At 29.1% G+C, this 24159-nt stretch overlaps 1 long non-coding RNA gene across 2 annotated transcripts in view; it reads right to left on the bottom strand.

Annotated features, from left to right (window-relative positions):
• LOC142322981 (uncharacterized) overlaps nt 1-24159 on the bottom strand; it is a 319417-nt gene that overhangs the window by 211674 nt on the left and 83584 nt on the right. The window lies entirely within an intron of this gene.

Raw genomic sequence — 24159 nt, 5'->3', positions numbered from 1 at the left:
AAAACAAAAACACGTATATTTAAATAAAATCTATTTAAGGAAAAAATTTAGTGCATTAAAAATACATTGATTTAAATTAATATTTTATTTAATGAATTAAATTAATATTTAATTACACAAAGTGATTCAGGAGGGAAGGAAAATAATTTTGAAAACTGATTCTAGAGCTTGAAAAAAGGAAAACATTTCATAAAAATTTATGTCCGAAAACGCTTTATAATCTAGTTCAAGGCTAGCGAAAAATTTCGGCCGGATTTTAGTTCCCTTGGTTAAAATTACATACTGTAATTTTTAAGGCGTTATTATATAAGGGGTAAATTTGATGGTTTCTTATGTTTTTTGACCTGAAAAAAATGAATAAAACAGAACTTCGGACTGTATCTTCCATCACTGGGAGAACTGAAATCCGGGCGAATTTTTTCACTAACTGTAACTCAATAACAAAACGTTTTCGGAAATATAGTTTGTATGAAATTTTTTCCTTATTTCAATCTCTAGAATCAGTTCCCAAATTATTTCCCTTTCTTCCTGAATAGTTATAAGTAATTAAATCAGGAACTACATAATTTTCTAACGAAAAAAGAAGCTCTATGGAGGAAAGAAAAAATTAGGCCTGTATTATAATATTAACTTAAATTGTATAGATTTTATGATTTTTTTTTTTTTAGTAAATAAAGGAAGGAACCAACTTAAAGTAAAGTATAAGAAGCTTTAATGATTATTAGGTAGGAGAACGCGCCCACTGTCTTTGTCCAATAAACCTTTGATATACAAGGTTATTTTAAAACCGGTTTGGACATATGGGATACAGTTACGGGGCGCGTCATGCCAAAGTAACTTTGTACAGATTGTACAAAGTTTTCAGAAGAAGTTGACGAGATTTGCTGCAGAGGTATAGTGGTTCACTAGGAATGGGAAAATTCACGACTATCTTTTATTCCCTTATGTTATTAACGAGTCAAACGGTTCGGTTTAAGATATAGACAGTGATTAGACTATCATGTGAATTTTCTAGCGGTTAATATGCTAGGCAACAGTGTAAGATGTCCGGCGACTGAAACGTCAACACGTGCTGAACTTGGAATATTTGAGTGGCAGTTGAACTGGTTCGGTATCAGACTTGTGATAAACGTCTTTACTATGCCTTAGTGGAGTCTAACGCCCTTCTATTCCTTCCATGAACTTATTGCGTGCTACTATTCTGTTTATCTCTATATATTTTTATTTTTTAATAATGTTGAGAATTCTTTTTTGGTTTGTTTTTTCAACAGATTATTGTGATTTCTTGAATGTGATCGCAATGCAACTGGTGTTTATTTATATAGACATTTTATGTATATGTCGTTTATACGTTTACATACAGTCACACCACTATAATTCAAATCTCAAGAGACCAATATATTTTTTCGATTAGAGAGTTTTCTATTTAGAGAGATAAAATAATGAAACTCAAAAATTGTACAGAAAAATTTCATAATTTAATAAAAATTTATGTTAATGTACTGCAGTACCAAATTACGTAAGAAAAGACAAAATGTGTATAGTATTATGTAAAAATAAAAAATTAAAGAAATTAAATGCAGTAAAATATATTTAATTATTTCTTGAAAAAAGTCTGTAATTTATTTTTTAGTTTTATTCTGGTAGATTTGAAAATCAAGGGCATTTTCAATCTTTACTAATGCACTAAATATAGCATCTTCAACTTCGCTTGAACTTTCGAAGAATTTTCGAAGGTTATTTATCGCCGATTTCGCGTCTTTTGCTGTAACTATAATTTCTACTGGTTCCGTTTCGTCTACTTCATCGGAATCCTTATCAGTGGTTGAATGAGACGCAGACTCGATGATATCATCATCGGTTGGAGTGGCACTAACTGCAATATCATCATCAAAGTGTGCGAACAAGTCAAATGAAATTTCGTCCATACAGATGTTAAACGTTTTACAAACTACACTCCATTATTCTTCTAAAATTGAGAAAGAGTCTAAAAATTCATCTTGATTTTTTCTGAATGAAAATCCACAAGTTTTGAAGCAATTAACAATTGTTTCTGGGCAGATATTCTTCCACGCTTTGTCAGCGAAAGAATAAGACCGGATATTACTCCACACGCAGTGGTACCGTCCACGTAGTTTTGTTATCGACTACTCCGGCGACGAAATAAACAAGTCGGGAAGTTAATTAACATTAGGCATACAGTAACGGATAAAATTCACAGTCCGCACTAACGATCGCTATACACTATTTAATTGAATTTACTGCTATCTATGATTCTTTGGAAATCATGTACAGTATCTAAATTCTTTATTGAAAACGTTTAAAAAAACGCTGTCATCAAAGAAATAATATGAATATCAAGTTCTCAAAATTTACGAATAATGGAGGTAATTTAATTCGTTTTAAAGAGGATTTTTCAAGGGGATAAATATTTCATTTAGGGAGTTATTAGAATTAGGGAGGCTTGACTGTATATGTTTATCTATATATGTACGATTTATTGACAGTATTCACCGGAAACCCTCTTCACGTGCTTTTTGTAATGTAACTTAGTTGTGGTTCCTAAATCAGAATAGATTGTAAATACACTAGCTTGGTATCACCAGATCTCGTTAGAGCTATTTGGATGAAATTTGGCTTGATAATTTTTATACATATAGTATTGAAACTATCTTATTTTGGTTACAATAGATTAAGGGGCAGGAAGATAAGGCATCCCAACCTCGAAGGGAAAGACACCCGCCTTGCGCCTTGTGACGCTTCCGGTCAACACACCACCCCCTCGCGTTCATAGCCCTGATGGGGTTTAACAAGAGTCGTCTTTCGCTCTCGTAACTTTTTACATCTAATAGTAATAAGCCGGACCTCGTTGGGATGCTACCGATGTAAATGCGTCGGTAGGGGTTTGCATCAGTGTTTTATAACTCTGCTTTTGCCTTCGCTGCAGGCCTCATCCGGACATCTTGTATGTCCTAAGGAAGATAAGGCAGATAAAATCGTATCGTTCCCGTAACTCAAAATGTTTTTCAAAGTATTTTTAAATTAAATCACAATTTAAATATCTTTTAAGTAGCTAAGAAAATTCCTGATGATGTTTGTAATACAAATTCCTATAAAGTGAGGAGGCAAAATAACTTTCTTTTTTTTTGTGGTTTTTGGACTCAAGTTACGTTTTTGTACTAGTTCGACGATTCCATTCTAATAGTGTGTCATTTTGTTTATGTAGTATGGCTGCTTCGGATTAAATTTTAAAATAAGGGAACATTAAGAATCATCATATCTCCAAAACCGAAAGCCAACGATTCATCACAACAGGGAAATTTATGCATTTCTACTGTTTTTTTTTTTTACATATTTTTTTTACTTGGACACTAACATACTTTAATGTTCCATTTAATCTTCTTTTATTCTGTGGAAGGCGTAGTAGCCAAATGTTTTCAGGCTTTTTTAATAGTAAAACTTATAATATAGTCTGATGCATTAAAAAAATTATTTGGAAATTTATTTTTAAAAATCGGATTTTTAAGAAAAAACTTGATAATTTTATTTTTTCTTAAAATTACTATTGAATCAGAAAGCAATGACTTGATGATATATGAAATAGACTTTAGATGTTCGCTACTTCAGTTAATGTTGTAGCCCAAAAGTTTCTACATTAAAATTTTTATTCACTGCTTTTTTAGTGATTTGTCACAGTCCTATTCTTTTCATCATCAAAACCTTTTGAGTTTAATCTCACTGGAGATCGCTGGGGGATTGGGATGTGTAGTCATACATCAAGATAGATTATTTCGAGACGGGTAGCATTTAATAAATTTAAATTGCTGAAAAGTAATTATTTAAAGGTTACCTTACTTAATTAACGCTCTAGATATATTCTTTTGGATGTAAAAATACAGTTTCCAATAATTTTGAGATCGCTGGGGGATTGGGATGTGTAGTCATACATCAAGATAGATTATTTCGAGACGGGTAGCATTTAATAAATTTAAATTGCTGAAAAGTAATTATTTAAAGGTTACCTTACTTAATTAACGCTCTAGATATATTCTTTTGGATGAAAAAATACAGTTTCCAATAATTTTGGTTTTTTTATACGTTGCATGGAAAAAATATCCACTTACATTGATCGATGTGGTGATTTTTTAATTTTATTTTCCAAAAAAGTTTTTTAATAAGACGATATGTATACATAATTTACGTACATGTACATGTTATTTAATTACTTCTTTTCAAAAATCCTCAACGAAATGGAAAATTCAATTGTATTTCTTTTCTTAATAAATTCATTTTCTATTTTATTAATAATAATCTTCTGCATCAAATAAAAAGAAAACAGGATGTTTCTTTATAATAGCTGAAGTTTTTTATACAGTGTGGGTGTTTGTTATTTACACTTTTATAAAATGTTTCTGGAAGGTTATTTTGTTGTATCCACATCCTACACTCATAAAAAGGCACTATTAAGTTTTTTTTTTTCTGTTAAAACTTTAGACATAAAAATTTTCATAAGAAAAATTCTAGTCACATTCTATTTTCAGTTAAAGTAAATAAAGATAGGTTTAAGGGATAAAACGTCTACATGCAGTGAATTTAGTATTACATTCAGTTGTAATACTTCGTATTAAATGCGTTATACGGCTTACTATACTAGAGACTGTGCGATGAAGGCGGCGCGGGCCAATATTTGCGTTATTCTCCTTTCAAAGACGCGTTAACTTGCTGATAAATGCAAATTTGCATTTACTGATCAAAGAAGGTTCTTTTACTGATCAATATTTGTACGCTGTATACATACTGGTAAATAAATTCGTGCGCGTGCGTGTGTATTTTATGAGCGGGCGCTGACGAGTAATCTCAAACTGAATACAGAGAGTGTTGAAATCAGACTGCTATTACTTGGCCGCTTTAGTTCATAATTTTTACGACAAAAAATTGATCTATTATATAACTTATCGTATTACATATTAATTTATCAGAGATTATATAGTAATACCATATCACGTATATGTTTTTTGGTTAAAATTAATAGGAATATAAATGTTAAGGTATTTTAATTGAATATCTTTCCAGATTTACGTTGTGGATCTCATGCAACGTAAAATTATAACTAGTATTTGAAATTTCATTCTGAGAATGATTGAAAAGATATGAATCTATTCAATCTGATTTTAGATATGTAGTTACTGTTTAAAGACACGTTGAGAATTTTATGTGAACAAAATTTATTTTGTTCAGGAGCAGGTCTATAAGCTGATCACTAAAAAATTAATTACGATTCATGTCAAATGGCTGATGATTATTTTACATATTTAAAAAAAATTAGTTTATGATATTTTCTTGAAATTCAAAACAATGCTTCGGATTATGACAAAGAGCCTATAACTTCTTACAGCAATGATGCAAGAAGGAAAGTATGTAAATGAGTCTAAAAATGGAGTATGGGTATTTTTTTATTGGTCCTTGGATTTTTCCAAGATTTTCCTTTCTCTTTTTTCTGATAACATTTATTTCACCTGATTTCAAATTGAAGTTACATTCTGTTGGGTATAATACTTCGGGTTTGATTACCGTACTGTAAAGCTTGATGTTAGCTTTTATTGAGGTGTTTTTGTTTTTAATATATTTTGTTATTTGGTTGGCAAATTTCATTTTTTTTGTTCTTATTTAATCGGATTTTTTTAATCAAAACCATAGATTTAAAATGTTTCTGCCAGATTTTTAAATTTATTGTTTTAGTTGATTTTTTTTTATTTCATATTTAGGAACTTTGGAAAACTTTATGTTAGTAATGAATTCTGTTTTTCAAAGGAAATTTTTATTCTACTTCCTCTGATATTTCTTTTAGGTGTTTTACTTGTTCCGCGGCCGTTTTGAGTTTCTCTGAAAATGATCTCAATGTCGGTAAAGGTTGGGAAGTTAACTTTAATTTTTTCCAATTTTGGTCCCAATTTTATTTGGTGGTGTTTTCCAATTTTCTCCATCTTTTTCCACTCATTTATTTCTTCCTCAAGGACATTTAAAAAGAGTTGGGATAAACCTTCCCCTACTTGTACTCTTGTTTTAATTTCGAATTCTTCTGGGAGTTACCATAAATGTTACTTCGGATCTTGTGACTGTAAGAATCATTTTAGTCATGTTAATTGTTTTGGGTTTTAGGAATTATTTCCCACTAATTTATTTTAATTAAAATTAAAAGATTTTTATTAATAGGAACAGTAATACTGGATTGAAGAATTTTTAGAAAACAAGATACATTGCGACTAATATTATATTCATTTTTAAATAAACCGTATTTTAAATTAAGTTATATATTTAAAATTATTTTTTTTTTTAATTTATGTACTTACAAGTTACTTTTTTTATAGTAACTTGAAAGTACAAACATTTTGAGAAAAATAGAACCCCCACCCGGAAGAATTTCAAAATATTTATGTTCTTTATAGATTTTTAAAAAAATATTTGAAGCTGATTTAAAAAAGTTAGAATATAAGTGAAGATTAAAATAAAATAAAACGATTTATTCAACGTATGTTCATAAAAGTTCTCTGTGGAAATATAGAAATTACAAATTTTAATACAGGACTGCAATCACATTATTTAAGGACAAATTTATGAATTTATTTAACTTTAAATGAAGGGAAAGTATTATGCGGAAACTTCTAGAATAAAATCTCATACGTTTAAAAATAATTTCATAAAATTTATATGTACATTTCATTACAAAATAATTAAAAGGACCACGTTATTTTCACGTAGATTGTAGGTATGTATGTGTGTGTGTGTGTGTGCGCGCGCGCGCTTATTTTCCTTTTACACGCTTACGTAATAATACTTGGATTTGTTATAATTTAATTTCATAAGTGATAAAGAGGTTACGAGAGAGAGAATTATAATATTTAAATAGAGGGAGAAAAGGTAGAACTCTGTTGGACTTAAGACGACTTTCAGAAATTAGTTAAAGCTGTTTTAAGCCTATTATGGTTACAGTTGTAGTTTAACGCAGCATAACGACCCCCTTCCAACAAAATAATAGCTTACATTAATATCAGTGTTAATTGTTTTCTAGGTTTCTTCAAACACCATTTTATATAAAGTTAGATATTCAATATATTGTAGGTTATGAAAAATCTTACGTATTCTCCAATCAAAATTATAATAATTTTGGCTAATGTATGAACGGGTTACCTACAAAACAGTTTTTTCCTTTAACTGAATTTTTGAAAGAATTTTCTTGTATAATAATCATAAGGCTTATTTTATAATCAAAACTTAAAAAAAAAAAAACAAGAAAACTAGTAATCGATTATTATTTGCTGTTTTGATTACTTTTTATTCCATAAAACAAATAAAGTATAATATACTTATGAATTATAAAAGTTTTCTAAGCTGAACGTAGATCTTTTGTCATCAATCAGAGCACTGTCAGAATTATTACATTAAAAATGCTTCAAAAAACATTCTATTGCATCGGAAAGAAAAATGTTGTTGCACTTCCACCTGTAGCAAAAAACCGTTAGGTCTCCACATGCGTCAAGAATTCTTTTCATACTGTAATATTGTCAGTAATGATTTCATACTGTCATAAGTCTCCTTCATTTGTACTGAATTAATTAATCGTTTGTCATTTCCATCATGAAGGAGGACGGATTTCAAACTTCTTTTGGAGGAATATATAATTAATAGGATTGTAATGCTCTCGTAGTAAATTCAATAAAGAATTTAAACTATTACATTACTATGTTATCTTGTGTGGGAAACAGGTGGTACCTAACACGGGGAAAACATATTCTAATGCCACTTTCAAAGAGGTTCCACTATTTTAACCTTAAAGCCAGTAACTGTGACTGACTTTAGACAAATTAAATCACAAAACAGATCGTTAGGTTCTGCTTGAGCAATTTTATGAGGTTCTGCACTTCATGGAAATCTGAATCCTCTTCTTCATAATTTACCATAGCCAACCTTTTTCTAAACTGGATGTTTCTAGCGGAATAGGAACAGAAAATTCTATTCACTGTGTGGTATAAATCTTATGGCTGAAGGTAGAAAATATGCAATATATTTCTTGAATTTACTTCTGACACCTTTGATTCTTATGATAAAAACTAATGTCTGTCGAGTAGTCCATGGATTCTCTACATACCATAAGAACAACAAAAAGCATATATCGAGGCTTCCCATTTACCCAGCCGCTTATTAAACTTACACAAGAATTACAGTTGATATGAGGGGCCCAAGACTTGTCCTGACCTTCTATTTTAACCAAAATAGAGTTCATACGATATTTTGGTACTTTCTGATTAAACGGAGGCCATGCTAACAAAGCGCGCTGCGACTGTTAGGTTGAGGTTCCTTTGCTATCTATATTGAAGAAACATAGATAGCAAACGATAGCCAGATTCGTATCTGGCTGAATACAAGTGGCAATCGGCTTCTGGTGGCAACGTATTCAACGAGCTCCTCAGCAATCGTCAAGTTTTGGGACTCTGTTCATGCACAAAAGTAGTTTGCAAAATTTCGAAAATTTTGTATGATATAAATAAAGGCTTATACTGTGTGTACATGTTTGAGGTTTTTTTAAAGTCATTCTTCCTTCTGAAAACAGGTGGCCTTCGTTTTTTATCAGAAAGTACTGATTTTTTTTACCTAAGGAGTAATATTTTTTCTTGGAGGTTTAAAAATTAATTTATCAGACTTAGGAAAAATTATGAAAATGATTTATACAACTATAAGACATTTTTATGTAAATTACGCACCAAAAAATATGTATAAAACTCAACAAAACAATATATGTTTTTATCAGAATAAGTAGAAATAAAACAAAAGACCAAATTCGCGACGGTATTTGCATGATAGGCAGAGCAAATATGATTCTCTGATCAGGATTAATCCTCAGTAAAAAACAGTGACTGATATGACTATATCAATTATTACGTTATTAGTAAAGGCTATCAATCAAATCATATTATTCAGATAAAATATATTTTAGAAGGAATGAGTCATAGTAAACAGTATCGATGTCATTCTATGATGTATTGCTATAATTGTCACACCGGATACTCCTCCAATTTATTCCATTCATAAAAAATTTATAAATACTTAAGACATTTATATTGATTCCAGTGAATCTTTACAGGTAATTAGTCTTAATAAAGAAAATAAATCGTTTTAATAGAGATTATCATGTTTTATGAATAACAATTACAAAAATAAGGATCCCCTTAGGTCGAATTATTTTTATACTTATAATTTAAAACAATTCTTTAACATTAATTAAAATATATAGGCGGTCTACGAAGGCGATGAGTGATAAAAAAAAGGAAAAATTATGTTTTCCTGATATTTCAAACATTAAATACCTACTACACGAATACAAAAAATTAAACGGACACCTATATATTATGATAAAAAATTACTGTATTCAAACTACTTTAACTTTGCAAACAAGAGAGTTAGAGAGACGAATAAAAAAAATTAAAGCTTGAATACTCTATTTTTTGACAGTGCACTTTAGATTTCAAAAATCTCGTTAAAGCACATCAGATTCATCCTTCACATTAATGTAAGTGTAATTTTTCAATTAAAAGCTTTGTTTTAATTATTTTATTATTATATTGAATATACTATTAGTATTGTTGTTATATAACTATACAGGTACAATTGTAATGTTTTTGAAACCAATTTTTATAAAAATACTTCCAAATATGATGAAATATGCATTTTAATTGCTCTCACATTTAAAATGTAAGTTTCAACTCAGAAATAGGATATGCCATGTTTAAAAACAAAAATGGCAATTGATGTTTTTAAGAGCGCATCGTAAAAACAGTAATTGAAATTATTATTTTTAACAGAAGGTAACTTTAAAAAATTTTGGGGTACTAGAAAATTTTTGATTCTGAATATGGGCGATGGGTGAAAAAGTTTGAGGATCAATGTCTAGAACTGTACTTCAAAAAAGGAAGTACAGTAATTAGTCAAAAAATGGGGTATGGGTATTTTAATTTCTCGACATTTCAGACTCAGAAATCCAAATACCAAAAAAGTAGGGGCAATGTTCATGCGTAGATACGGATGTATGTGTGTCTGAAGCTTAATATGTTTTGACTAGATAACCGATGAAATTTTGTACAGAGACTCGAGCATAAGGGGCAATTTTTTGGCAAAATTTTGGAGTCAATATCTTCACAGAGTGAGGTAGATAGTTTTTTGGTGTCAATTTTCTCAAAATTTTGCAAGTATAACCCCACTTTATAGGCTACTAAGCTCAGTTAATGCATACATGATTAGATTATCATTTTAAAAAAAACGTCCCAAACTCGAAAAGCTATCTTTGTTCTTATTGCAAATTAGTGGTGCAAGTGACAAAAAATACTTTGGGAAATACTGTGGGTGGGGGAGCCGATAAAAAATTATGAATATCGATTTTTTGGATTATTTAAAGCTTTTTTTTGTTTAATTTCATGTATCATTACTTTTTTTACTATACAGAGCGAGTCAGAAGTATGGAAACGCCTCAATAACTTTAAAACCGTTCCAGATAGAATATTGTAACTTTCAGAATAAGGTATCTATCAACTGCTTTACCTTTGAAGAGAAAAAAAATTTTAACCGCTTCTTAAGGGGTGTCCTCGGGTTGTAACTCAAATATTTTAATCGGCAACACCGTTTGTCTGATAAATCATCTTAAAGGTCTTTTTGAGAAAATAAATATGGTATAAATAAAAAGTTGTTACGATGTCTGTACCCAAAATGGCACCGGGATAATATTTGGGTTTAAAAAAAATTACATTGATATTTTAAAGAACTGTTATCACAAATAAATAGATTTATAAACAATTGATTTATTAGATATTATCGAATGAATAAATTTATTTAAAATAAAGTTATTTATTAAGCATAACGTTTGTTTATTTGCTTGTATTTCATTTTAATAAGTGTTCGAAATGTCCTCCTTCTGTCGTTTGACAGTTTGCCAGTCGGTTGTAAAAGGATGATACTGAATTATTCAATGATTCCTTAGTGAAATTTTACCGCCGCCATTTTGGATACAGACATCGTACCAACGTTTTATTTATACTATTTTTCTTGTCTTAAAAGAGTCCTTTAAAATTATGTATCACACAAAGAGTTTTATACCATTTAAAATATCTGTGTTACAACCCCTGGTCCACCCCCTTAAGAAGGGGTTGAAATTCTATTTCTCGTCAAAAGGTGAAGTAGTTGACCGATATCCTATACTGAAAGTTATAGTATTCTATCTGGAACAGATTTAAAGTTGTTGATGGGGGGTTTCCATAAATTTGACTCGTTCTGAATAAGAATAAATAGCCCGTGCCAGGAAAGTATTAAAACTTCTTTGTCAGCTTTTTATACCGAATTTTTTAATTAAATAATAAATGACTTTTGATGTAAATAAATAATAATTTTCTCATTTTATTGCGATTTTTAAATGCGACATCTGTTTTACGTAATCCCACGTAATTTTATTTTGTGTTTTTAATAGTACTTTTATTCTTTTTTAAAATAATATTTGTAATTACGACTTTTTTGTTATTTATTTATATAATTATAATTTTAGTTTAGTTATACTTCTTCGTAGCATATACTGATGATAATTACTTAAGAATTGAAATAGGTATTAGGCTTAGATTTTAGATTAAAACCGTTTGTAAACAGTTTCTTAACGTTACCTTGTGTTACAATTCAATCAATAAGTGATTAAATAAATTTTTTTCTTTAATTTAATGACTGAACGATAACATTTTCTAGTAAATCCATCAGGTATAAAATAATGTACAATAAATGAACTATTAGTAAATAATAATTCTTTAATCTTACTTATGGTTTAATTCAAAATTCATTTTTAACTATCCGATTTCATAAATTACATTTCTATCTAGCACACACTACACAATCATCCATAACATTCCTTTTTACTATTATTTATCAGGATTAAATCATTTCCACCTCTTTCTCATCTCATTTTCTACTACTCATTTTCATTTCTACCGTCATCATTTATTCAGAATCCTCATCAATTCAACGAAACGTTCGTTTTAATGAATTCATTTCAGGTTGAGCGTCATTAAGTTTGTCATCTTGAGGCATATCGAATGGGGGTTTGAGTTAAGATCGGTTTAGCTCATTCGAGATGTACATAGACCGTCTTAATTGCTCCCTCAAGTATATTTCACTCTTCTGTTAAGTGTTTCTAAATGAGATCGGTTCCTATTTTACCTATAATTCGACCTTCAGAAATCCTCTTCATTCTAATTCATACGTCTATTAATATTTTAAATTAATCTTATTTATTTTTAATATGAATAAAATAATTAATACCGTTTCGTAATATACATATACATTTTAATTTTACTGTAAAATAAAACAGAAAATTTAAATTATTAGTTTTTTAATTTTTAACAGGCGTCATTTATAACTGCATTTTATACTTATTTCATGTTGATAGAAATGTTTACAGACTTAACACAATTATTCAGACTGAAAACCAACAAAGCGTTTATTTAAAAGTCATGATCTCTCATCACCATTAAGCGGGTAAATTTTCCAGTGAAAAAGTATTTTTTATTGTTCTTAAACAAGCCCACCGGGTAAGCTAGCAATTAACTCGTCGTCGCAAATCAGTTGTTTAACAGCTGATTTTCCAAGTTGAAGTTTCTGTGGTTCAAATCTTAGTAAAAGGATTTGAATACTAGACACCGGTATACCGGTATACTTTGGAGGTGTTTTTTAACCTCCTGGTCCACCTTTAGGTATTGCTTCCGAGGATAAGATGAATAATTTGTAGCGTGTGCGAAAATTCCATGCCAGACCGGGATTCGAACCCGGGACTTCCGGATAAAAGGCCGAGACGCTACCACTCGTGCCATGGAGGCCGGCATATATGACCGGACGCCGCCACAGAGGCCGATCCCTTGTGGCTGAATGGATAAGACGTTTCTCTTGAATACTTTGGTGGGTGGGATTAATTGTGGTGGGTGGGTATCACACGTCTCACGAATGTCTGTACAAGACTACACCTCATTTACGTATCGTACATAACATCATCCACATTTGGCTACGGGGGGTTGCTTATTGTTCACTAGTTGAAGAGACTTCAACGTAAACGTTAGAAAAGAAAAAATTATCAAAGCTATTACTAGATATCATAATATAGTTTAACTGACCCACATCATTTACACAAAATACAAAAAAGAATTGGTTTATACTACACAACTCTACTTAGCCGAAATGTTTATTTTTATTTGCAAATAAATTAAATCATTTTCTCTTGCTAACTCGGCAGTCAATAACTATTAATTTAATTAATTTCACACACACAAACACACACACACACACACACACACACACACACACACACACACACACACACACACACACACACACAGTAAATAAATTTATATATATATATATATATATATATATTTACTTATATATATAATCTATGCTAAATGGCTATTAAAATAAAAGACAAAATTACACTTAAAAACTTTACATAAAATCCGGACTGCAAAGCCATTTCTAATGTTAAACAATCATCATCAGTAAAAAAAGACAAAAAATATAAGTAAGAAATTATATCTAATAAATGTTTTTTTTGTTTTCTCCATCCAGTTTTCCAGCTACTGCCGAGTCAGAGTGTGTGTATGTAAATTACCGACTGAAATCACCGCTTCTGGCTTACCAGGCCTGATATAGCTAATGATGTAGTGCAATGTGACTGTAAATGTACCGGTAAACATGTACTGTTGAACAAATTCAGGTCGACCACTCCTGAGAAGTGTGGTTAATTGAAACCCAACCACCAAAGAACACCGATATTCACGGTCTAGCATTCAAATCCATATAAAATCAAGTGTCTTTACAAGAACTTGAACCTTAGAACTGTCGACTTCGAAAATTTGCTAATTTTACGATGACGAGTTTAACTGGACGAACCCAGCGGTTCTATGTAAGAAAATAAGTAATAAAAAAAAAAGGAAGAAATAATAAAAATTATTTGTTTTAACTGACAACTTTATAAAATGATTACTTAAAATAATAATAAAAAATAAAATTTATTGTCAATACAAAGCGTAAATGTAGCTTCTAATTAAAAACATCTAAATTAATGAAACCTCTAGTTCTAACTGTTAGCTACGATTTAATACATACCTTTTATATAAGTTAGGTAATAACAATAAGGTTAAATAATAAGGAGATAAAACTGTACAGGTAACACAAACTCTAAACCAATCAAAAGAGATATCCTTACCCTTGAATATACGTAAGGGAGGGGATAACTGTTTAATCATAATTAAGAGCCTTCCTAAAAAAAAGTATTTAATAATTTTAGAATTTAATTTTAAATTTATATTGTGTTGCGTTTAAGACTGGAAACTGTATTAAATGACTTTACAAAAATTAAACATAGAAAAATGAAAGTTAGGAAATGTTCTTACTTCGAAATGATGTATTTTTTTGTATGTGATTACCACACCCCCAAGTATTTGAAGGGGGAACTTAAACATTTTTAATATAAAAAGTAAGGTTGTGACGCATCATTTTAAAGGGCGTAAGGGCGTAACCAAAAAAAAAAAAAAAAAAACACTGACGTAAAAACAATGGGGCTAAACCTCGTTAAGTTTATAAGTTCCATACTTCGATAATGTTGTATATTATTACAGCTGATACCTTTTTTCCTTTATTTTGAGGCTTTTATCTTCTGCCACCTCCAAGTCAAAATTCTTCTTAATCTGTTTTTGTTACGCATTATCTTAAGGGTCATTAAAAAAAAAAAAAATCTGACTATCGAGCTACAGTCCTAAGCAAAATTGTGACATTTAATATTTTTTTACAGGTATTAAAAAATTTGAGTTCTAATGTATAATATTTCAGTCTTGAGCCGTTTTATATTTTTTAAATTCATTTACTTTTTTCTTGAAAATTTTCCTGTTTAAAATGTCTGATCTTTAACTGTTTTTACTTTTGAAAGTTGATAACTTTTCTGGTCAATCTGTCATTCATTCTCTTTAAATGATCATAAAACATTATTCTCCTTTTTTTTAATTGTGTGATTAAGTTTTCTATTTTCTATAAATTTCCTTGTTCGTTCTTAAATTTTTTAAAAATTATTTTTACACTTCAGGTGTAACATTTTTCTTTCTTTTTTCAAAATATTCTCTTCTCTAGTCTTCCTTGAATATTAAATTTAAGTATCAATTAAAACAAAATGGGCTGTAATAAATTCTAATTTGAGATTTCAGTCGATCGCTGACAAGCATATTTTATAACCCTGCTGGTGAAACGGTTTTTTTAAAAAAAATTTTCCATAGGAAAATTAGATTTACACAACATTGTGCAATCAGAACCATTTATTTATATATTCCAAAGGCATTATGTTTATTTAAGGATTGAGTTCTGTATGAAATTATTGGATTTGTCTGTTGTTCTGAAGGCTATGTATGTTAAGTCTTTGTTCAAATATGTTAATGTGATAAAATTTTTTGCCTTGTTTAATTTTGTTACTATTTTAATTTACTTTGCGTAGGAGTATGTCATTGTGTTATTATAACTAATCCTGTCTCCCGAAACCGTGCAGCAAATATAAATATAAATTCAGTATGTATGAGCAATACCTGAGTAGTTAAGGTTGAGGCTATCACTCTTACTTTAGATTCTTTTAACTGTTGAGCAATAGAAACATTTTTAAGTTTTTTTTTTATTTATGAGTCTGTAATGTTATTTAGATATATATTATTCGATTTTTATAATATTTAATTTAACATCGCATTTTGTTTTAATTATTACACAGAGTATGTCATAAAGAAATAGAAGGAATTTATATGTTCTACAAGTAAATATAAAGAAAAAATCCATACACATGGCTTTGAAAATTCTCGATTTTGAGTTTCAGCTCCTGAATTTTATAATAAAAATTTTTAAAACGCAACTAGAAAAAAAAATTGACTAATGTTTTTAATAAAAGTCAAATTTTTTAAATTGTTACTTATGTTTAATTGACGTTACATACATCAATTTTCTCAGTTTTAAATTCTCTATATATTTTTAACCGAGTTCAAGAAAGGAGGAAATCAACAATTCGACTATTTTTTTTTTTTTTTTTTACTGTAGTTACGCAATATCTCCGACGTTAATAAACCGATATTGATAATTTTTTTAATCGAAAAAGTATACTTTCGCAGTGGTCCCATATAAATTTTAACCAAATCCGGTTATAATCTTAGGAAAATTTTTGGTTTACCAAAACCGAATGGCTCGACACCCTTAGCCACTGATCGCTTGTCAAAGTACAGTGATGCTCTCTGTTCCCTGTGTGACTAGGATATTAATAACGGTCTAAATAATCGTTTGGTCTCTCCGGAAATACTCATCGAATTTCTTTTTCTATTTTATTCCTTAAACAATCATTCCTTTTTCTTTTCTTAGCTACTTTCCTCTAAACTAAATATTATTACTTAAAATATTTATATGGATAAATATTAAACCTATATTTAATATTTACATAAAAAGATGAAAAAGTGTATTATCCCTAATTGAAAAATTTTAATATAAATATTTATATTTATAAATTATATTATATAAATATTTATATAATGCAACAATAAATTCTAATTTTGCACTATTGAATAAATAGTCATACAGCAAGCTCGTAACCAACATCATCCTGCATGAAGCGAGTTAAATATTATAATTTAGCAGTAAATAATATTCGGTAGTTATTATAAACACTTCTTTTAACCAGGTATTTGCAGCAAACCTTATCTAAATGTCTACTCGAAATAATGAAACCTATAAATTGGATAGATTATGCAACCTCATCATTTTTATCAGAGCTTTCTCATCATGTGGTCTACTTAATAACTTATTTGGTCCACATCAGACAAGGCGATGCCCACTAAAGTTTTAACTCGACTAAGAGCCCAGTTAAGACTTGTACCCAGTAGGTTTTTGAACAGTTACAGTTCAGCTTAATATTAAAGGTAGCATTCTGCGCTCGACATCTCCGTATCACTTTTTCGCTTGGAATATGGTATAAACTGGTGAAATGGTTACGCAACTATCAACATCTTTCATTCTAAGACCGATAGTCTCGTCATCAGATTTTGCGAGTACAGCTTCCGGTAACTCTGCATCCTCGTTTATCAAGCCGAGGCGATGAGAACGTTGCTTTTGCAAACGTTTCGACAAACGTTTGTGCATTAATCGGACACGATGAGCATGACTCTCTAGAGTTTCATTCCGTAAGAATAAAATGCTGTACAATCTCATTTCTGAAAGTCTACATTCTCGTTGTTGCAAAGTCTCTGCGGAAATATTCACGGCATTTCTTTCTCTATGTTCCTTAAACGATCATTCCTTTCTTGGCAACTTTCCTTTAAACGTCGCTGTCTCATTTGACAGCGCGTTTAGTAGGCCTACCCATATTTTAATTATATAATAATATATATATTAAATATAATGTATTATATTTATAATATAACATATTAAATGCAATAAATATGTAAGTATTAGATACCATTAAAAATTCTGAAAAAAAATAATTTAAAAACTAAAAATAAAAACCAATTTCAAAAAATAATAGTACTAAAACATTAAAAATAATTATATTTTTATTTATTAACTAAAGTCAAGTCGTTCGGTAGAGTGACGCCGGCAAAAGTTAATCGACATTTCAAAAATTTTATAATTGTTTCAAATATAACAAAATAATAATTTCGATGAAATAAAGCTATATATCATTGCAGAAATACACGTTTTTTTTTTTTTTAGGTTTAAATAGATGTTTTTAGGTTTTTCGATACATATGTGATAATCTTAGTACTTTCACGTTTTTTAGTTTAAAAATCTGAAATTTTAGTTCTTCTAACTCTGATTTTTTACTTCTAACCTGTTTACGAATCGCGCCGCTAGATAGCAGTATTGATGTAACTAGGTAGCGTACAAAAACTGGATAATGTATACTTGAAATAATAAAATGTAAAAGAAAATATACTACAGCTGGTTTTTGTAGTAAATACACTTATGTAAATGAAAGTACTGAAGATAAAACAATTTTTTAAGTCCCATCTCTTCATTAAAAAAAAAAAAAAATAAAAGTATTAGTTCACAAGAGATTATACTAATTTTATTAAAAAAAGAATAAATAAAACAGAAATAAATTGTTAAAATTTTTATTCTACAATTAGAACTATTTGGTGGCACTGGGTTGTTTGTGATTTGTGTTATTAAGTATATATACAAGTGCATAAAAAATTTGTTTATCTCCAATTATTTCTCGATGATTTCGTATCTGTTTTATATTAAAAAAGTTCTATCATTTAGCTACAATATTAGTAGAGCAGGAAGAAAATATTTAACGGTGCGTATTTGTGTGTTTGAGAAAACTAATTAGGAAAAATAAATAACAATTATTAACGCGCCTTTCAGACATATCTGTACTTTTTTGATTCGGACAATGGTTTTTTGAAGAACTATAAATAAATAAATTTTTGAATTTTTATTTTTGATTTTCGAGATTTCATATTTCAGTTGAAGGCAAACTCTCGCCGAAACCTTAACAATTTTATTGTTTTGGGAGTTTTGATAAAAGAATTTACAACAAATAACTATTTTTGATGTCGGTGCCAGCCAACACATGTAAAAAAAAAAAAAAAAAAAAAAACTACGATCCATGTAAAACAAATCTTACTTCAAACAATATAAAATTGGTAATAAAGGTTTTACTGAAGTAAAATGAGATCTACAAAAATATAATATAACAATAAAATGCGACATACAAAAATATGATATAAGAATACTCTATAGGTACTTAGTTACATATATTATCACAAGTATATATACCTTAGCGAGTTCAAGTTGAGGTATGATCGTGAGAAGCTTTCTCTTGAGATGCTCTTGAGATCCCATTTTACATGTGGGAATCCCGTTTAGCCGCCTAGCGGTCGGTTTAGGTACTAAACTTTCGTAACTATGTTAACTTGTGTTGGCCGGCACCGACTTCAAAAATAGCTATTTGTTGTAAATTCTTTTACTTTATTTAATAAATGAAAATATAATTATTTGTAACTTTTTAGTGCTATTTTTTTTTTTGAAATCTGTTTTTATTTTTATTTCATAAATTATTTTATTTCGAAAAATAATTTTTTAATGGCAATTAAAGTCAATGTACGTCAAATGTAGACAAATATGGTTTGCTACACAAATTTTTTATGTTTTAAAATAATTTCCTCAAAACTTACCAGATATAACAGTTCCGAAACCTGTTTTATTCAATGTTTTAAATCAAAAAATTATATGAGATTATCAACTTTACCTCTTAATTTAATTTCGAAGAATTTCTATATGGTCTCGTTTCACACTAATGATTATTATTGTAGTTTAATTATTGCAGTATCAGCAACAAAGTCTTTTTTTGATTCGGATTTTTAGATGACTGAATGGTAGAAATATTTTGAGGGTAATTTTGCTGAAGAGTCTGAATTTACGTTATTCGATTTGTATAATATTTAATTTAACATGTAAATTTGTTTTAATTTTTATAAAGAATAGCTCATGAATAAACAAAAGGAATGTAAAAGTTTATTCTGCAAGTAAAAATAATGAAAAAATTGTAATTTGTGCAAAATAGTGAAACAGCCCGAAGTCTTTCGAAGCTATAACTCGAAAAGGAAGGCTTTCCGGACTCATATTAAATTAACCTTTTTCTTTATTTTCATTTGTAGAACTATTCTGAAATATTTTTTTCTGTTTCTTTGTGGAGAAAATGTTTATTATTATTATAATATTTTTACTTTTATTATTAGGTTATATGAATTATTTAAACTGTAATATATTAAGTTATCTGATAATTTTATTTTAATTTTTTTTACGACTTTTTTATATTGTACAGTACAATATATGTTTTAGCTAGAAGTAAAATTTTTTTTAAAGTCTATAAATAAGTATAAACCTTTTATTTTTGTCACAAAAAAATATCCGGGAAAAAATTTTTGAAATAAAATAATGGAAATTTGCATGATATATTTGTTTACTTTTTCATACGTAAACATGTTTTTATCGGAAATTCTGCATTAAAATGTAGTTATGTAATAAGGAGTCTTTATCTGGCGTAATAAAATAGTGTCTTATAGAAATTTTTCTCATCGAAAATATGTTATTTAATATAATAAAGATGTACTTTTCAATATATAGTTTAATATATATTTACAGACAATATTTTCATTGATTCTATTTTTATATTATACCTTCATTGGCATTTTTCACACGCTACAAAATTCCATTTTCCATATCCCACGCATGAGCTTCAAACTTATGTGGTGATATCAAGCCAAAAAAATAATAAAAATATATAAAATATATGCTCGTATATATATATATATATATATATACACGAGTATATAAAATAACGTTGCGAAAACTTTCGATTATTTGCTGTACAATACACGAATTAAATTTTTTTCATAATCCTATGGATGCACAAGCTTATATAGTTAATTAAAAATTTAAAAAAAATGGATAAAGAGAAATATTTTACTGTTTAATTTACTATACATAATATGCTACAATTTATCATCATTCGTACAATAAATCAAAACGCATAAATATGGTGAAAATTTTTATCGTATTATAAAATATTAAAATTAAAAGATTTATAAACTTTTAAATTATAAAATTCGGACCAGCCCTTGTCGTAAATCAATTGCTTATTGCTGATTTTCAAAGTCGAAGGTTCTGAAGTTCAAATCCTAGTATAGGTTACTTGCTTTTATGTGGATCTGAATACTAGGCAGTGGATACCGGTGTACTTTGGTGGTTGGGGATTAATTAACCACCTCTCAGGAATGGTCGGCCTGAGTCAGTGCAAAACTACGCCTTATATACATGTCATACATATCATCCTCATCTCATTGGGCCGTCGGGGGTTGCTTGGAGTTCATTATTTGAACAGATTGCAACGTACAAATTAGGAAAAGAAATAGATAAAAATAAAATTACGAATGTTGTTTTTCTTTAATTAGCCATAGCTCTTAAAGGATTAAGTTAAAAAAAAATTGTCAAGAAATAAACGTATTAAAAGTATAAATATTTTTATTACCCAAAAATGTCATATAGATTTGGTTTACCATTGAAAAATTTATTTTTTATATTTATTGGAAGATTATGATTGAAAAAGAAATTATCCTACTGGAAAGAAAAGAAATTATCTTCATAAAAATAAGGAAGGTTTCACAGCTAGTTTCGAAAGTGGACTATAGTATACCCCAGTTTGAGGTCTCATACGAACAAATAGATCGTTTTGAGATAGGAGCATTTTATAAATGCTGTTACTTTAGTGTTGAACAGTTACTTAATAGGTACTAAGGACTTATTTTGAATCTTCGAACGAAAAAAAAATTAATGGCTGCCAACTTGGTTAATGTTGTAACAGTCCAAACACCTTTTTCAGTTGCTTTCGATAGGGACTTGGGAGTGTTTTTACATCAAAAAATTGATTGTATCGAAGTAGGAATGTTCCCATATTTTGTTATACTATGTATATTTGTAAAGCAGAATGTTTTACTATAAATTAATTACATCTAATAATATAAATATAATCGTTTTAAGTGTATATCTCTAACCTTTTTAAACTACGGACCAAAACAAATTTAGTAAAAAGTAACGTTTAAGAAATAAGAAATAACTTAATTCTTAATGTTTTTAGACGTAATACATGTAAAATTTTAGAAGCAATATATTATAAACTTATAAAATGTTACGATTTTTCATGTAAAAGTTTATATTTGTACATAATTTTATTTCCTGATTTCGTCAATAAAATAAATATAATGGTTTTACAGGAGACGTTAATTGAAAACATATTTAAATATAAGATAAATTCGTTCGTAATAGCCGAGTATATTAATTACTAATTAAAAATTAACTGATTAGAGTTTGTTTTGATTAAACGAAAATGTTTAATTTAATTTTAAAATAATAATAAAATAAAATGGTGTATGGTAAATGAAGAAAGAAAAGTTATAGAAGTTAGAAATGTGTTCATAAAAGAGGTTGAACTAAACAAATTAAATAGTACAGATGGCAAAATAACAGAAAGGTAGTTTTTCAAAAAGAGAGAGAAAAATGAAATTAAATCCAAGAAACTTCTCTTGACATGTTTAACCTTGTTAAAAATGGACAACTTTACTAACGTGAAACATAAACTGAGAAAAGAAAAAAGTTTAAAGTACTTGAAATGCGTCTACTAAACGATGAAATAAAAGAAAAAACTAAATAGGCGGATAAGAAATGAAGCATTTCTTAAAATGTAAAGTGGTAAACGAGAAAAGATTACTTGATATAATTTTTAACAGAAACATTAGCTAGTTACGTCTCTAGTTCTTTGCATCCACCGGATTTTAATTTTATAAAATATCAAAATTGTCCTTTTCTAATACTAACTGAAAGTAGCGGAACTGGCTTATAAAATAAATTTGTTTAAAATTAAGAAAAAAATAAACATCAATAAGATTTCAACTAACTCTCGTAATACACACTTGAAATTTAAATTGACTTACAAAACAAATATAGCTCTAGGTATTCAGATTTTCAATTTTTAAAGGCGACTGCTTAGCAGGAGCTATTTCATAATACATCTCATTTAGAACTGAATATTGGGGAGGATACTATTGCGTTTAATGTAGCCATGCCATAAACTTTTGTAAAATGTTACTGTTTTGCAAACTGTTTAAGATTGGATAGTTAACTCGTAGGCACTCGTATAATCGTAATTGAATAATTACGATTACATTCTGTATGAATCATACAGAATGTCTCGAGAGATTTTCGCCAAACTTAAGGGCAGTCCCTCATATCTTGAATCTGCATTCTGGATATCAGAATAAACAAAATAGTACATGTGAACAAGTGCCCTATCTCATTTTATTTTTCCTCTGTTCACCATCTTGAGTTTTTCAGTAAAAATATATATCTTAAGAACGGAATGAGAAATTATAATGAATTGAAATCAATGGAATCATTTAATTAATAAAAGAATGTAACTTTAAGACCAAGAATGTCAAAAAAGATTCTTGACCCACTCCTTTATCAGGTTTAACAAACACAATTACAAAATATATTAATTACCTGAGGGGGATTAAATTATATGAAAAAGATTACCTATACAAATAAAATTTTGAGAAACGTGACCTATAAGTACAATATTTTTCTTCCTCTTTACCGATATACACATACAACCTTCCGGAATTTATCAATGCTAAAATTGGTTTTTGGTTATTGGTTCATGAAATGTCAACATTTGCAAAAACGCTGAAATTCAAACGTTTAACCCATTAGCAAACTTTCCCTTATACAATATAATATATAGCTGTACAGTATAAATACTCGTATATAATCAGGAAATTTAAAATTTAAAAAAACAAAGACTGAACATTCAACCTTACGATTTCTTTAGAAAGCAGTTTGGTTGGCTAGCATTTTCTTAAAGTAGGTGACGCTTAGGAAGGTATTTGGTAACATCACACTGGATGGTTGTTAAATATCAAATTGATTATTACTTTCAGTGAAAACAAAGATTTTTTTAAATCTTCCTTTTTCTTCATTCTTTCTTATTCGAGTCCTCTTCTACTACCAGGTGGTCGAAGTTACGAGAGATCTCCTAGATTTCCGGATTCCATGTTTCATTCGACTCCAGTCTCCTCCCAGTTTCATAAAAAAAGTCTCTAACCTCATCTTCCCATCGTTTTCTGAGCCAAATGAGATAGCACATTTTCTGATCCTGCAGTTTGCTTTTGCTCCTCTCAGTTATGGTTCAAGTGTCACTGGAATTCAGTAGAGTAGGAACGTATTTGGAATTAAAGACAGCTGTTTTAGTTGCCATAACCACCTCCCTCATATTCAAGAAGCCCATGGATAGCAAGTAATAGGGCCTGCCACCAGCAGCAGTTCTATTATAAACTTCTGCGTCCATCCTACCATCCTGATTAGGATTTGATCCCGATTATTTAAAACCGCAAACTTTTTCCGGTGTTTATCCTTCAATGAATATTCTCATATTTTTGAATTCAGCTAAAACATTCCTTAGGCTTATTTCTTCATATTTACATCATTCTCTTGCCTAGTTCTTCTTTCCAGAAT

Source organism: Lycorma delicatula, chromosome 4 (assembly GCF_047948215.1).
Source record: "Lycorma delicatula isolate Av1 chromosome 4, ASM4794821v1, whole genome shotgun sequence".
Taxonomy (NCBI): Eukaryota; Metazoa; Arthropoda; class Insecta; order Hemiptera; family Fulgoridae; genus Lycorma; species Lycorma delicatula.
The sequence above is the reverse complement of the archived record's forward strand: the minus strand, read 5'-3'. Positions and strand labels throughout refer to the sequence as shown.